This window comes from Mesocricetus auratus, unplaced genomic scaffold (genome assembly GCF_017639785.1).
Source record: "Mesocricetus auratus isolate SY011 unplaced genomic scaffold, BCM_Maur_2.0 Super-Scaffold_100010, whole genome shotgun sequence".
Lineage (NCBI taxonomy): Eukaryota > Metazoa > Chordata > Mammalia > Rodentia > Cricetidae > Mesocricetus > Mesocricetus auratus.
The window spans coordinates 48,770,046-48,786,579 of record NW_024429194.1 but is presented as its reverse complement, the minus strand read 5'-3'; the positions used below and the strand labels follow the sequence as shown (position 1 = coordinate 48,786,579).

Here is a 16,534-nt window from a genome sequence, read left to right as displayed (position 1 = left end):
TTTCAGAGATCTACAAGGATAACACTAACTGGCAAACTAAGCAATAGTGGAGAGACTACCTTAATTGTCCCTCCCTGATAATGAGATTGATGTCTACCTTATATGCCATCCTAGAACCTTCATCCAGTAATTGATGGAAACAGAGGCAGAATCCCAAAGCTAAACACTGAACTGAACTCCTGGAACCTAGTGACAGAGATGGAGGAATGATGATGAAACCCACAGAGACAGCTGACTGGATAAGGGGGAGCTCTTGGACCCCAGACTGATGGCTGAGAGGCCAGCGTGGGTCTGATCCAGACTGCTCTGAATGTGGGTGTCAGTGAGGAGGCCTCAGCAATCTCTGGGGCCTTGGGTAGTAGAGCAGTGTTTATGCATACGAATGAACTTTGGGAGCCCAATCCATATAGATGGATCTTCTCTCAGCCTGGTCACATGGGGGAGGGCCTAGGCCCTGCCCCAGATGAAGTGACAGGCTCTGGAGGCCCCTCATGGAGGACCTCACCCTCCCAGGGGAATGGTGTAGGGATTGGGTGGGGGGGTTGGGGGGACTGGTAGAGGGACGAGGGAGGAGGGGTGAGAGAGGGTGAGATTAACATGTGAAGCAAGCATGTTTCTAATTTAAATTTAAATTAAAAATATATTGAAAAAAATGTTCCCCATAGACTCTTGTATTTGAAACTTGGCTCCCAGTCGGTTGGCGCTGTTTAGGTAGTGAAGCCTTACAGGAGGACGTATATTGTTGGGGACAGGCTTTGAGGTTAAAGTCTCACACCATTTCTGGTTCATTCTTTCTGCTTTATGCTTGCGTTTGCAGATGGGAGCTCTCGGCTTTCTTCTGCTGCCGCCACGCCTGCTGGAGGCTTGCTGCCGTGCTTCTCTGCCAGGACAGACTTTCTCCTGGAACTGTAAGTCAAACAAACTCTTCCCGTTACAAGTTGCCTTTGGTCATAGTGTTTTAGCACAGTCACAAAAAAAAGGAACTGATACACCCACCTTAGGCTATATGTATGGATCAGTTAGGATGGCCTCCCTTTGGAGGTGGCCTTTCAAGCAAGACAACATAAAGCAGGGGGCCAGACAGAAAAGGGTGGGGGAACAGCATGGTCTTCTCCTGAGGCGGGCTGCAATTGAGGGAACCCCAAAAACAGCTCTGAGAAGGCTTAGGGTATCGAGACCGGTGGAGAAGTTGCAGGAACTCCGGCATTACACTGACCCGCCCCCTGACAACCGGCGGGGCACGCACAGTGCCTTGGCTACATCATTACTACACACTACATTACTCGTTATGGGACTCAGTGCGCATGGGCAGCTCCCTCTTTTTCAGGGACTACCTCCACGTGGTCGCTCTCCCTTATTTCTCTTATCTCTTTTATATCCTACCTTTCTCTCTCGTGTCTGTCTCCCCTCTTCGGTCTCGCTATAATAAACTATGATGGATACATTCTCCATGGCTCATGCTGTATCGCACCGGTCTCGGTTCCGTACCCGCGCTTGTGTCCCCCCTTCCCCCGCCCCTTCTAAGTTCTGATTTCTAATTTCTAACTTAAAACTAGCTAACAACAGTTGTTCTCTTTGAACAAACATGCCTTGATACGTGGGCGGTCACTTAAAGACTTCAAAATAATTTCACCGAAGAGTTACGTTTTCCTACAGCCCAGCTGGCATGGACCTTTCTGACCTTTCTGCATCCCAGTTTTCAACACACACACACACACACACACACACACACACACACACACACACACACACACACACACACACACATTGGTTTTTCGAGACAGGGTTTCTCTGTATTATCTTGGAGGCTGTCCTGGAACTCGCTCTGTAGACCAGGCTGGTCTCGAACTCACAGAGATCTGCCTGCCTCTGCCTCCCGAGTGCTGGGATTAAAGGCTTGCACCACCACCACCAGGCGTCAACAGATATTTTACTTCTTGGTTATGACAAACTTTTGAAAGCGTTATACAGATAATAATTGGGTCCAGGCATGGCCAGGAACACGCACTTGTAATTCCAGCATTTGGGAGGCAGTGTTACCTGCATAGGCATGCTTACAGCCGGGCACTGGCATTCCCAGCAGGTGAGGCTTAGACACCTCAATAGGTCAGTTCAAGAGATCAGCGACAGTGAAAAGCAGAGAAAAAAGATGTACGCAAACGTGCCCATGCTGAGAAGGGGAACGAATGAAGAGAGCCAGTGATTCCCAAGCCCATTTGGGGTCTTGATATGAGCTTTAGGCTTAGATGGAGGGCAAGAGGGATAAATGACTAAGCAATTCTGGTCAAGCTGTGGCCCCGTCCACCACTGGCCCTTCCTTGGAAACAAGTTCCTCCTCCAGCTTTATCCTTTTCTGTCTCCCAGCATGAGATTCCTGGGGAAATTCTAATTTCATGGAGAGCGTGTGTGTGTGTGTGTGTGTGTGTGTGTGTGTGTGTGTGTGTGTGCTGGAAGTCACAAGGAACTTACAGGAATCAGTTTTCTTCTGTCCTGTGGGCAGCATGGATCGAACTCTGGTCATCAGGCTTGGTAGCAGGCTCCTTCACAAGCTGAGTCATCCTGTGAGCCGACCAGTACTTCAATGGCACTTTCGATAGAATAGCTTCATTCCTTCCAAGATTATAGCAAGAAGATGCCTACCCACTTGGAGGCCAGCTTCGTCTACACTATAAATACTAGGCCAGTGTGGGTTACGTAGTAAAACTGTCCTGGCAGAAAAAGACATTCTAAAGAGACACTGTCTCTCAGTTAGACTATCGGATTACTAAACAATGGACCCCAAAGACATGGGAATTTCTCTTCGAGTCTCACATTGAGAGAAGTAAAAGGCTATACCCAGAGAGGAATGGTCTTTCAAATAGAGATTTCACACAGCCCTAACAGCTTGTCGGGTCACCTTCACGATGAGCCAGAAGCCAGGTTAGAGATGGTCAGCGGTGGGCATGACCACAGCTTGACCTGGACTGCCTAGATGTGCGCATCCTGGATCCTCTATTAAACTTCAGTTTCACTTCAGGACCCCAGAAGATGGGCTTGTGGGAGTGGGGTCTGGGGATGTGGTGGTGTGTCATGTCTGCTGCGCGGCCTGTGTCCGAGAACGTGCGGAGGGTGTCGGGTATTGAAAAGACAGAGACTCGTTCAATGATATAAAGAGAACTTTAAACAGGCTCCAAAAAGGTTCAAGAAAAACTTCCTAAGAAAAGCTCCCACCAGAGAAGTTTCTGCTCTCTCCTCTACCCTGGCTGGTTCTGCTCTCACCAGAGGTGGATGTGTGTGGGTTTTTGAAGGTGCGGTTAGTCTCTGGACAAGGTCGAGGTCAGGGCGGTTTCCGTGGGAAGGCCTTTTCCAGGAACTTATTGTATCATTTTTAGTAAACATGTTTTTACTAAACATTGTCTTACAGCTGCCTACTCCCAGGCAGAAGGGGAAGTGGCCAGGAACTTATTGTATCATTTTTAGTAAACATGTTTTTACTAAACATTGTCTTATAGCTGCCTACTCCCAGGCAGAAGGGGAAGTGGGTCTCTGCTCAAGGTCTGGTGTTCCCACAATTCACCCCTTTTTATTTTCAAATGAGGCACTCCTGGCTTAGGTCAAGTAGGGTCACCCTCCCTTTCCCGTCTTTGGGGGACCTTGAACCCCTGTTTTAGGTGGGAGGGGTCTTCCCCACAGGTTGCCCGTCATTGGAGATACCCCAACCTTAAATCATCTGTAACCAACCTTTATGGCTATCGGGATTGCCATGGGCTAAGCTAAGCAATACTTGGTTACGGATCTCTTGTCTCTGGAACAAGGCACGTTTGAGCTTGGCATAAAGCCAGAATGCCTACCGCCACTGCCACCATTTCCAGGACCCCCATTGACATAGCGCCTCTCCATCACCATACCCATCACCAGATCTGGGCCATAACATTCTACCAGCCTTCATCTGTTACAAGGGTAACCCGCATGTGATTTACATTTACAATTTGATAAAGTTTTCAATCGTTTTAAGATCTGCTCAGGAAAGCATTTAGAGAGTGCACTTGCACAGATACATTGGGCACAATCATTGATGTTACACATGTAGCATTATGAAAAATATGAACAATAGTTGTCACATTAGGACAAGTTGCATTTCTCCAGAAAAATACACTGGCCTAGTCATGATTCTAGAAACAGGAACCATCAAGTCTGGTATTTCAAGTGACCATGTCCTGTTTAAATACTGAAAAGAGGCTTTTGCCATTCATAGTCCATATCAATGTCCAAATATTTTAAATGGGTCCTTTTTTCCCCTAAAGGGAAAACTGGCAAAATGAATTCTGTTGTTTTAAGGTGTGTCAAGGGCAGACAGTTAGTCTTTCCAGTTCTTTGTTGGCTTCGGGATGAAAACTCACGGGTCCGGAAGGTTAATGTAGCAGGTCTGTTGAGAAACTGGAAATCTCGAACTGACTGTTTTCTTTGTTTCTTGGGCTGTAGATTTGATGACATCAAGGGTTAGGAACACTGATTTAGGAGATCTCACTCAAACTGGCTTAGGTAGGCTCCCATGGTCTCAGGTCCAGTTTTTTTTCTGCTCCATGTATCTCACTAATTGGTCTGACAGCTGTCGAAGCTTTATTCTTTTCCTACAAGAAAACACAAACATGCCCTCGACCCCAAATTAGGGTCTTCTCCACTGTCTAGTGTATGGATGTCTCCATTTGACCTGAGCAATGGTTGCTCAAGTTCCATCATGTCAGAATCTGTCTGAAGTTCACTGGCATTCACATTATAAAATTTTAAAATGAGGAGTGTATTATTTGATGAGTCATGTGGGGGCTGGGGACATTATTTTCCCTTTTTTATTTTTTAAAAAAATTTTCTTTTTTGAACTGTTGAAGCTGGACCATAACAGTAGAAGGATTTGTCTACCCTCCTTGGTTAACTATCTAGGTAAATTGGGCTTACTAAATAACTTTTGAAAATTATTTGAAGTCTGTGAGCAGTTTTTTCCAATCTAACCTGTAGAACTCTCACTAGCTGACAAGGCCTCATTTGTATCTTAAATTTTTTTGTTAAAACATTAACAGACTGGCTGGATGTTTTTTTTGGCTATATTTAACGCAATCTAGGTAGCTTCTTAATTATTTTTGAAGGGATTTAAGTATCCTTTTAATCATATAATCAGTTTACACTCACGCATTTACAATCACATTTTATACATACCGGTGTGGCCACACCATACATTTAGAACATACATGCATCTTTTAGTCATTCTTTTTCCCTAGGTCATGATTAGTCTGTTGCAATGAAGTTTCCTTAATTGAAATTTATGTAAAAGAACAACTCCAGCCAATCCTTGAACTAAAAAGGTTAAAAAGTCCTATATGTTTTTATCATTCCTCCATTTGAGCTACAGTCATGGGGTACAGCCGTACCTACTCCTTGTAACTCTGTAGATGCAAGGTAGAGAGGCCAGGCTTTTGGCCAAAAGTTTTTAGAGATGACTCACAAAATAGAACTTAAATGTAAACAAAATTTTTTATTCCATATACCTTTGTCTTTGTCTTTTTTTTTAATTAATACCAGTACCAATTTTTTTTTTTGAGTCAGGGTTTCTCTGTATTGTTTGGAGGCTGTCCTGGGACTTGTATAAAGGTGTGTTGGGATTAAAAGCGTATGCCGCTGGGAATCTCTTGGATTCCCCTATTTCCTGACCCTGGTATCAGGCTTAGGAGGGGGAAACTCAGAATGTCTAGTTTTTGACTTTTTAATCTCATTGGCAGTAGCCGCTCCCAATGTATTATTGGTGTTATAAAAATTGATGAACAGGGAGCTGGAATGACTAACTGGCATCAACATGGGGGGGAATCCTCACCAACGCCCATATTTCACTTACCTGAGTGTTTAGCAATGGTTGGATCTTTATCATGGTGAGCATTTCTAGTATCCGGAGTAGTATTGGGGTCGACATGCCTGATGCACCGTTTGGGGACCCAAATGGGCTTCTCACTTCCTGGAGGGAAAACACAAACAGCCCCTCGGACCCTAGCTAGTAGGGGAGTGGGTGGCTGCCATTTTCCTGTAATTAAATCCTTCCATCTGACCCATCCCAAGGACTGGGAGGGTTTGTTTTAATGTCTCTCCATAGCAGACAAATTATTACGGTCTACGGTCAAAAAATTTAAAATGTAAAGTATGGTGGATAACTGAATATTGGGGGAGGTAACATACTCCCCCTTTTTTATTTTCTTAAAATACTGTTTGAGAGTGGTATGGGTGCGCTCCACAATAGCCTGTCCCGTGGGGTTGTGAGGAATACCAAAAGAATGGACAATGTGATGTTCCCTGTAAAAGGCAGCAAAGCGATTGCTGGCATAGGCAGGGCCATTGTCCGTTTTTAGGGCATCGGGTACGCCCATGTAGGCAAAGGCCTGTAGGCAATGAGAAATAACATCTTTAATCTTCTCTCCTGAGTGGAGAGAGGCAAAAATCAGTTTAGAATACGTATCTACAGAGACATGTATATATTTTAATTTTCCTGCCTGCGGCAGGTGAGTGACATCCATTTGTCAGAGATGGTTGGCCCTGAGGCCCCGGGGATTTACCCCCTCATTGGGAGAATTATGATAAGGGGCACAATCAGGGCACTGAGAGGTAATCTGTGTAGCTATGGATAAGGGGCACCCAGTGTGAAATTTAATGGAGCGGGCATTTAGATGATACCTCTCATGGAGCTGGTGGGCCAGCTGCTCCTGAGTAAATAAGACCCTAGGGCGGGTCAAGGAGTCAGCAATTTCATTGCCCTGGGCAAGGGGTCCTGGAAGGTTAGTATGTGCATGAATAAATCCCACATAAGCAGGGTGGATGCGCTGCCAAATAAGATGTTGGAGCTGAACTAATAAGGAACGAACCTGGGAGGTTGGAAGAACATATGGAGAAGTTTCTAAAGGTCTAACAATGTTGGCAACATAAACACTATCCGTATATAAATTAAAGGGCTCTCCCTCAAACATTTGGAAAGCCATCAAGCATGCAAACAACTCGGCGGCTTGTGTTGACATCTGCCCTATGGGTACCCTCTTCTGCACCTGAGAAGAAACCACCACCGCGAAACCCTTGGAGGAGCCGTCTGTAAAGACTGAGCGAGCTCCAACTAGAGGGTTCTCCTTTAAAATCTTGGGAAAGATCACAGGGTGTTGTTTGAAAAAAGACATCAAGGGGCTGTTGGGATATTGGTTATCAAACTGTGCGCCTGTAGATGTAATAAACAGGGTCCACCCATCATGGAAGATCTGTAGATGTTCCACCTCCTCCTTACCATAAGGAAGGATAATTTTATTAGGACTCTTTCCAAAGGTTTGAATGTTAAACTTGTGTGCCTTCCACAACAATTGTAAAATGAGATCATAGTAAGGGGTCACTACCTTCTTAGGGGAGGCTGACAAATGTACCCAATAAATAGGACCAGTCTGCCAAAACACGGCAGTGGGCGAAAAGCTAGATGAAAGTACAACCAGAACAAGGGGCTGCCCATAATCTATACGCCGAAGGTAGGCTTGCTCTATACTTTTTAACAACAATTGTAGGGCTTCCCTGGCCTCTGGGGTAATCTGTCTAGGGGAAGTTGGAGCAGGATCTCCAGGAAGAATATCATAAAGCGCTTTAAGAGCCCCTGTTTTAATAGAAAGAGAAGGGCGAAACCATTGCACCTCTCCCAAGAATCTCTGTCAATCATGAAGTGTTTTTAAATTTGAACAATCAATTTGGAGTCTTTGTGGCCGGAGGCCAGTTTGTTGAATTTGATGACCCAAATAAGTATAAGGGGGTCTCTTTTGGATCTTTTTAGGAGCCAAAATAAATCCTCGGGCCTCCAGAAGTTCCTGTAGCTCTGCAAAGGCTATGTAACATTGTCTTTCTTTGGCCGCAGCCAAAAGAATATCATCCATGTAGTGGATAATGTAAAGATCAGGGAACTTACGTCTGAGGGGATCTAAACAGGCAGCTACATAAATCTGGCATATAGTTGGACTATTAGCCATCCCTTGGGGGAGCACCACCCATTGGAAGCGAAGGGCAGGCTCCCTAAAGTTAATCGCAGGAAGGCTAAATGTAAACCGAGGACTATCTTGAGAATGTAAGGGAATAGAAAAGAAGCAATCCTTCAAATTAATAACAATCAAATGCCAGTCTTTAGGAATGGCCACAGGCACGGGCAAGCCAGGCTGCAGAGCCCCCATAGGCTGCATGGTCGCATTCACAGCCCTCAAGTCTTGTAGTAACCTCCATTTCCCTGAAGATTTTTTTATTACAAATATAGGGGTATTCCAAGGGGACGTGGAAGGAACCAAATGACCTGCCTCCAATTGTTCTTGAACTAGCTGGTGAGCCGCCCTTAGTTTCTCCGCTGGTAAGGGCCACTGTTCCACCCATACCGGATCATCTGATAGCCATGTGATGGGTATGGGGGCTGGCGGCGCAACAGTGACCCTCATCAAAAATGGCCAAAACCCTTCCTATCCCCTGGGGCCCTGGTCTCCAAAGGGAGGGATGTCACAGGGCAAACCTCTCCCTGTTCTAGTTTACCTAGTTCCCTCCCCGGGCTCCAGCCCCTCCCTTGCATCATCTGGGGGCCCCTGCTTTTGGACTTGGGTGCCTGAGTGGTGAGGACTACTCCCATTTCTTGTATGAGGTCCCGTCCCCAGAGGTTAATAGGGAGGCCAGGCAAAACATATGGCTGGAAAAGCCCTGTGTGGCCTTTAGAGTCTTGCCACTTTAAGATTTTGAGGCTTTTTTGGGGCACAGCCTGTCCTATTCCCTGGAGGGTCACTGTCCCTTTCTCTTTTGGCCAGGTGGGGGGTCAGAATTTATCTGAGAGGACAGAGAAATCTGTCCCAGAATCTAAGACGCCCCTAAAGGACTTGTCTTCTATCTTTAATGTAAGTTGGGGGCGGTTCTCCATAGTAGCTACCCAAAATGTTGCCGGGCCGGTACTTTTAAAACCTTGGTTGCCCCTTTTTTTTTTTTAATTTTTCTAGCCTCACAAGGAGCTGTAGGGAGAAGGAGTATCTGAGCAATCCGTTCTCCTGCAGGGATGGCAACAACCCCACTGCCCACTGATGTCATTATTTTAATCTCCCCCTCACTATCCTGGTCTATAACACCGGGGTGTACCTGGATGCCTCGAAGAATAGTACTGGACCGTCCCAAAAGTAGTCCGACCGTGCCTGGGGGCAATGGCCCATGCACCCCAGTAGGGAGGGCCTGGATCCCCATTTCCGGTGTTAGGATTGCCCGGGCAGAGGGAGCGAGGTCTAATCCTGCACTCCCCGAGGTGACTCTAAGGAGGTCTGAGATATGAAGGGGTTGCTCTGGGGGAGAAAATGAATCCTGTCACTGTCCGGAGCAGGGGTCATTGCCCCGTACACATTGGTTTTGGGGCCCTGGGGCGGGGCCCTCCTCTCGTTTTCCTGATTATTATTAGTAGAAAGGAAATTTCCCTCCCGGTCAGTTTTAGAGTAGCAGTTATTGGCCCAATGATATCCCCTTTGACAACGGGGGCATAAACCAGGTCTCTTGAGACCCGTAGTACTATTTTGAGGGCACTCTCTACGGAAGTGTCCCTCCCTACCGCAGCTAAAACATGTTTTTCTCCTTTCCAGAGTAGGTCTTTCTTTTCCCACTTGGGGCCGAATAGCAGCAGCTAACACTTGGCCCTGGATGAAGTTCCCATCAATGTCCCTACAGATCCGGATATAGTCATTTAGACTTTTATTGCGATAGGGGCGAAGGGCTTCCTTACAATATTTATTTGTATTTTTAAATGTCATCTGCTTTATGACTGGCATTGCAGGCCCAATGCCCCCAAATATTTTTTTTGTTACCTGACTGAGACGGTCTATGAAGTCTTGAAAAGGTTTGGAAGGTCCTTGAAGGACTTTGGACAGATGATCCCCTCCTTCCTTGGAAGGCAATGCTTTCTAAGCCCCTTGGGCCGCTGCTGCCACTTGGGCATAGACTGCGATGTCATATTGTATTTGTTGCTGAATGGTGGCATATTGACCACTCCCGGTAAGTATCTCCACATTTCTTTGGGGCTGTCCGGCCTGTGTATTCCTTTGGGCTGTCTGGCTGTATCTTTTTTGAAACTCACCTCTCCAAATCAAATAATCTCCCCCCGACAGAGCTGCTCTGCAAAGCTGCTGCCAATCACCAGGTGTCAAATTAAGAGACGCAAAAGATTTCATTAAGGAAAGTGTAAAGGGAGCCTGTGTTTCATAATTTAAAGTTGCCTCTTTTAGTTGTTTTATATCTTTGAAACTTAAAGGGTCATGGCGTCGAATGACCTGTCGAGAATTGTTTGGGTCTGGAACTTTTATTACTGGGGCCACCACCGGGCAGCATTGGACCCCTCCTCTGGGTCTTCCCGCCAGGTCCAAGAAGGACTGGGTTATCTCATAGGAGGAGTCCCTTTTTTTAGAGTATGGGGAAGAGTTTTTCTCCCTGTCCTGTCTTTCCTTAATTAGAATCTTTTTTAGTTTTTTTTTAAGGGCCGCGATCTCAGCAAGTAACCGTTTTTTTTCAGACTGTGACGAGTCTGAGTCTGAGCTACTTCCATTTTCTAGGTCTGATAGAGAAGGATATAACCGATTTTGACCGGAGTCCTTCTTTTTGGGTCGCGCCCGGAGATGTCTACCCGTTTTTTTGTTGTTACTAAGAGACTCCTCCTCATCCTCACTAACAATGGAGCCTCTAGTTTCAGTCACGGTCTCTTTATCATCACTCTCTGTCCCTGAACTCAAGGAGGCTTGAGTCTCAGTCTCTTGTAACTCTAAAAAAGCCTCTTTTGTGTCCTGAACTACCTGGCGGTGACGAACCTTATCTGTCAAAAGTGCTCCCCTCACTAATCTCCATAAGGAGAATGTCGTAGGGGGCAAGGACTCAGATCCCTCTTTTTGTAAAAGTTTATGAAGATCACGGCGAACCTCCTCCCAATCTGGAATGTTTAAGCTTTCCCCAGTAATGAACCATGGACTGGCTCGTTTGATCGATTTTAGAAAGCCTTCTAGGGTTTTAGACTTGACTGTAGTCCCATGTTTTTTAAGTAACTTTTTTAGTTGATACTGCAATGATTCTAGCTTCCCGGAACTATTCCCCATAGTTTCTTAACCCCGTCCACTTACCTCGCTTTCACGATCTCGGTGGGACCTCCAATTGTCATGTCTGCTGCGCGGCCTGTGTCCGAGAACGTGCGGAGGGTGTCGGGTATTGAAAAGACAGAGACTCGTTCAATGATATAAAGAGAACTTTAAACAGGCTCCAAAAAGGTTCAAGAAAAACTTCCTAAGAAAAGCTCCCACCAGAGAAGTTTCTGCTCTCTCCTCTACCCTGGCTGGTTCTGCTCTCACCAGAGGTGGATGTGTGTGGGTTTTTAAAGGTGCGGTTAGTCTCTGGACAAGGTCGAGGTCAGGGCGGTTTCCGTGGGAAGGCCTTTTCCAGGAACTTATTGTATCATTTTTAGTAAACATGTTTTTACTAAACATTGTCTTACAGCTGCCTACTCCCAGGCAGAAGGGGAAGTGGCCAGAAACTTATTGTATCATTTTTAGTAAACATGTTTTTACTAAACATTGTCTTATAGCTGCCTACTCCCAGACAGAAGGGGAAGTGGGTCTCTGCTCAAGGTCTGGTGTTCCCACAGTGGTGGGGGGCTCTGTATCTCTTGGTCCCTCTTCCCAACATGGCCACATTGAGTAAATGTCCTTTTTCTGCTCTCCACTATTGATTTGTCTCTTTCTGTTGTCCTGTTAAGGACAGCTAGCCAAACTGGCTTGGGGCACAAGATGAGACCCTCAAGTTAAGTAACAATACCATATTCTATCTCACAAAAAAAGAAGGAAGGAAGGAAGGGAGGCAAAGAGGGAGGGAGGGATGGGGGAGGGAAGAAGGAAGGAAGGAAGGGAGGGAGGAAGAGAGGGAGGAAGGAAGGGAGGGAGGGAGAGAGGAAGGAAGGGAGGGAGGAAGGAAGGAAGGGAGCGAGGGAGAGAGGAAGGAAGGGAGGGAGGAAGGAAGGAAGGGAGGGAGGGAGAGAGGAAGGAAGGGAGGGAGGGAGAGAGGAAGAGAGAGAGGAAGGAAGGAAGGGAGGGAGGGAGGAAGGAAGGAAGGGAGGGAGGAAGGAAGGAAGGGAGGGAGGGAGAGAGGAAGGAAGGAAGGAAAATTTCCCTTCCCCTTTCTGTGTCTTCTCCTGGTCCCGGGCAACTTGGACAATGGGCTCATTTGCATTTGTCTGTGGCCATACCTCTGGTTTCCTTCCTTTGTCTTTGCAGGTTTCATGCTTTTTGAACAAGGCCATCCCCTCAGGTGAGACACCTCTGGTGACTCGTAGGCTCTGTTGTCTCCACATTGGGGAGCTCTTACTTTAGCAGGCCTGGAGAGTTTCTGGTGCCTTGGTGTCCTCCAGAGCCACCTGGCACAGCACTTGCCTGTTCATAAACAAAGAAACTCGTGAAACCTGGTCCCTCTTTGCCATATCTGTGAACCTCTATTCTCAGAGCCCCTTGGAGGGGCTTGAGGTCCCTTTTAGTTCCATATGCATGTGCCCCCTTTCTTTCTGACATGGGAGAAGTCTGCAAATAAGTGGTCTTGTGGGGTTTCATAGTTTCTGTTTGCTTGTTTGTAGATAAGGCCTCACTACATAGCCCTGGCTGACCCTGAACTTGCTATGTAGACCAGGTTGGCCTCAAACTCACAGAGATCCACCTATATCCATGTACCACCATGCCTGGCAATGCAGGTGATCCTAAAGTAGCTCACAGATATTCCTGGAGTCCTCCTGACACGGAAATGCCATTCGTAGCACATAGGAGCCAGGTGTTGTGAAGGAGGAGGCAACTGCTACAGCTGCATCCACAGTGCCACCCCAGGACCTGTCTGACCCAGGGAGCCAGCAGGTTCTGCAGGGGAGAGCAATACCGTATTCCTCTTTGGCCTTGGGTGGTAGACCTGAGCAGGTGAAGTCAGGCCCACTGAGTTTATCAGGTGTGGAGAAATGTAGAGACTCTGTGGAAGAGCTTCAGGACCTGTAAATGTAGTGGTTCAGAGGGAAGGCCTGCAGATTACAGAGAACTAAGTAAATCAGCACCCCCCCACTCCTGCTTTGTACACAACTTGGATCTGTGGAGTAGGCAATTAATAGAAATGGCTAGAACCTTTCCACACTGTTTTAGGCATTGCTTGTGTTCTGCTTCAGTATCTTCTTAGTTGTGAACTTCTGGGGTCACCTGACAAAGGACTTCAATGGCGCTTCACCAGGGTTATATTTATTATGGGATGGTGGCTCAGGATGCCGCTTTGTCCTGTCTGTTTTCTGGAAAGGTTTTATTTTATAGTGATATAATGCTAATCCCTGATTGTTTTGAAGATTTGGAAAACCATTGGAGGCACAACCAAGTGTGATGTACTTTCACCTACCCTACAACTCAAGCAGGGCTTGGCTCAAAGGAAACAACAAAAATCCAAAAGGCACCATACAAGGATGGAAAAGGACACACCCAGAGACAAGCTGCAGAGAAGACTCAGAGACCAGAGCAGCTGCCTGGAAGAGGCAGAAACCAGCTGAGCTGCCTGGAAGGTTTAGACCAACCGAGGCACCTGGAAAGGACAGTGTCCAAAGTGTTGACAGCCTGCAGGCTGTCCAGTGTGCTCCAGGTCCCCAGCGTTGTGAGCTGTCACCCATGCTTGGGTGGGCTTTGGTGATGCAGCTGTCTTCCAGTCATTTCTGCTCACGTAAGTAAGCCCTCACGAGTATTCCTGTAAGTATCCCAATAAAATTCATTGGTTCACAAAGTTGGACTTTGGTGGTTGTCTGTACTCTGGTCTGTCATCAGTTTCCTACCTGGGGTGAGTAGCCATGTGTGTTGCATCTCCTAGGAAAAGTTTTGTCACATAACAACAGGATAAGAAAGTGTCAGCAATGACTCACTTCTTTCAACTAGGAATAGTCAGAGAGTGATAAAAGGAAACACTGGACACCTTCCTTGGCCTCTGGGTGCATGCACAGGTGTGTGAACCCCCGCCTCATACACCACACACAATGAAAGTACTCATACACAAGTAGGTGAGTACCAAAGGGGTGAGAATCCCTATGCATGAAAATGTCAATGCTGCATTTCACTTAAATAACAAAAAATAAATAGTCAATTGAAGCACATCAACTTTTCTGTTACTGAGGCAGTGACAAGCTATGGAAAAAGAAATTTCTTAGCTCATTTTCTTTCAGATCTTAATTGGATTTACTTATAATTCTAGAGTTGGGCAACAGTCTGGATTAAAAATGGTTCAGAACATGCTGCATAACCACATGGGCTGGTTGTATTTATAGTCACATCCCAGTTTGTTTTCCAGGTGCACATATAGCTCTGAACCCACAAGCTCAATGTAGGTAGTTTATCTAACAGCCTGAGCTAGTAGCTGGGGAAATGCCTGCAAAGCTATGATGCACATGAATTACTGTCGCGCACGCCTCAACCAGCAAGGAAGACACAACGCCCAGACTCTTCTTTAAGCAGTTTATTCAGGAACCTTGAACAATCTTCTTCTCCCGGGGAGCGCCAGGGAGCCCCAAACCACAGCTTAAAAGCGCTTGGGCGGCCAACCCCAGTATGCCACGTGGAACATGCAGATAGGTCCACGTACTCGGAAGCAAGCCTGATATCCAGCCCTAACCAAATACAGGTGTTGTTTATCATACAGAGCACCTGCTGTCGGGCTAGCAGAAGGCGGAAGCCAGCACCATCTTAAGGGTGCGACACTTCGCAGCTCTCTACAAATTACAACAACAACCAGTCATACACAATAACACTAAAGGTGCAATAGTGGTACACATGTCTTGATGGTAACCAACAACTCTAATTGGGCTTAAGGTCTACTCAACAAGAGGGAAATCTTATCTGGTTCTGGAAACCTAGCCAGACTACCCAAGGCTAGAGAAGTCATGGATCTTAGAGAAGTACCCATAACTGCCACTTTACTTAACCAGTGTAATTCCTAATACATTCTAAATATTTATTCTTGTATTCATATATGGCGTAGTCCTCACTTCTCATCAAAGAAATTTCTCTCTAAAGACCACTATGGAAAACCACATTCAATCAAAATGCAGAGAACAAGAGATCATGTGGTGCCCAGCTTCAATGATACATCTACAACACAAGTCCTGTACCTAAAGCTCAGGAATCATTGAGGACGAGGGGGCAGAAAGATCGTAAGAACTGGAGAGACAGGAAGTCTGCTGTGATGTATCTCCTAGAAATGCCAGAGAAGCAACATTCATGAAGTCTTGTCAACATGGCTACCTAACACGACATGAGCAAGGATAACACTAACAGGCGTGCTCACATGGTAGGGAGAAAGCTCAAGAGATTGCAGCCTTAGACAAGGAATGACAGGCAACTAAGTGGGAGAAACAGTCTTCCTTAGAAAAGGACACCCTTCATTTGTATGCAATACCAAGGGGTCAGCCCTGAAATCACAAGTCATATACATACAAGTAACTTTATCTGGACTGGGCAGGTTGTATTTACACATTTAGGAGTGTGTGTGTGTGTGTGTGTGTGTGTGTGTGTGTGTGTGTAAGAACGATAGGCCAGGGATTTGAGAGAGTGCAAGGACTGGGGAGGGTTCATAAAATGATGTGGAGGGAGGAAAAGGAAGAGGGGAAATGATGTAACTACAATTTTTAAGAATAAAAAAATCTTATAAAAAGAGTCTGAGTTAGAAAAGTTCTATAACCATCTTTGAAGACTTTGAACTTTTTGAATAATTTAGTAAACGTTAAGAGGGAAGGCGAAGTCCCTAACTTGATATATACCCACCATATCCTGCTGTATTATGGAGCTAGACAATTGGACTACTTCATTGAGTACGTGGAAGAGACTATAGCCATACTGCCTAGAATGCACCTGGTGTCATCAGAGTATGCATAACAGCACAGCCAGCTCGGATGCAGGAAAACATGGCTAATTCTGACCACAGTTCCTTGCAGAGCCAAGTCTGGTTTGGGGAGGGCAAATCTCACAGTTTTTCCCTGCGAGGCTGCTGGGTAAAAACCTTTGTAATTGCCTATGGTCAGGTCCAAAGGATCTTACGTAGGATCTGGGCCTGGAACAAGACTTCATCTTCAGCCTTTGATTTTTCAAAGCATGATGGCGAGACAGTCTCACCTGTCAGGGCTTCGAATGGGTACGGTAGGGCTTTAAGGTGCTGGGTGCCTTTATTCCTTTTCCTGTTGTTGGTTCTGGTTGCAGGACCAAAGTGTGTTTCTTTGACTCTGCTCAGGGGGTGTTTCTTTAGCTGACCTTTTTTCCTTACAGTCAAACATTTTTGTTGGGACCATGGACTACCCAATAATGACATGAGACATTATTAATTATGAATGTTCGGAGGATAGCTTAGGTTTGTTTCTGCTGGGAATCTCTACTCCTAGCTCATCCCCAAATTCCATACCCTGCCCAAATGTTTAGTTGGGAACTTTGCTTTGGTCCTCTCTCTCTCTCTCTCTCTCTCTCTCTCT

At 46.1% G+C, this 16,534-nt stretch overlaps 1 protein-coding gene across 2 annotated transcripts in view; it reads left to right on the top strand.

Moving 5' to 3' along the window:
- Window positions 1–13,809, top strand: part of Cflar (CASP8 and FADD like apoptosis regulator) — a 76,974-nt gene extending 63,165 nt beyond the window's left edge. The window contains exons 11-13 of one of the 2 annotated variants that reach the window (XR_002382820.2): window positions 818–908; window positions 12,291–12,324; window positions 13,385–13,809. The gene's annotated coding sequence lies outside the window, so the exon portion shown is untranslated. The remainder of the gene's footprint in view (window positions 1–817; window positions 909–12,290; window positions 12,325–13,384) is intronic. The other variant, XR_001196514.3, reaches the window with a different exon arrangement.
- Window positions 13,810–16,534: the final 2,725 nt, after the last annotated feature.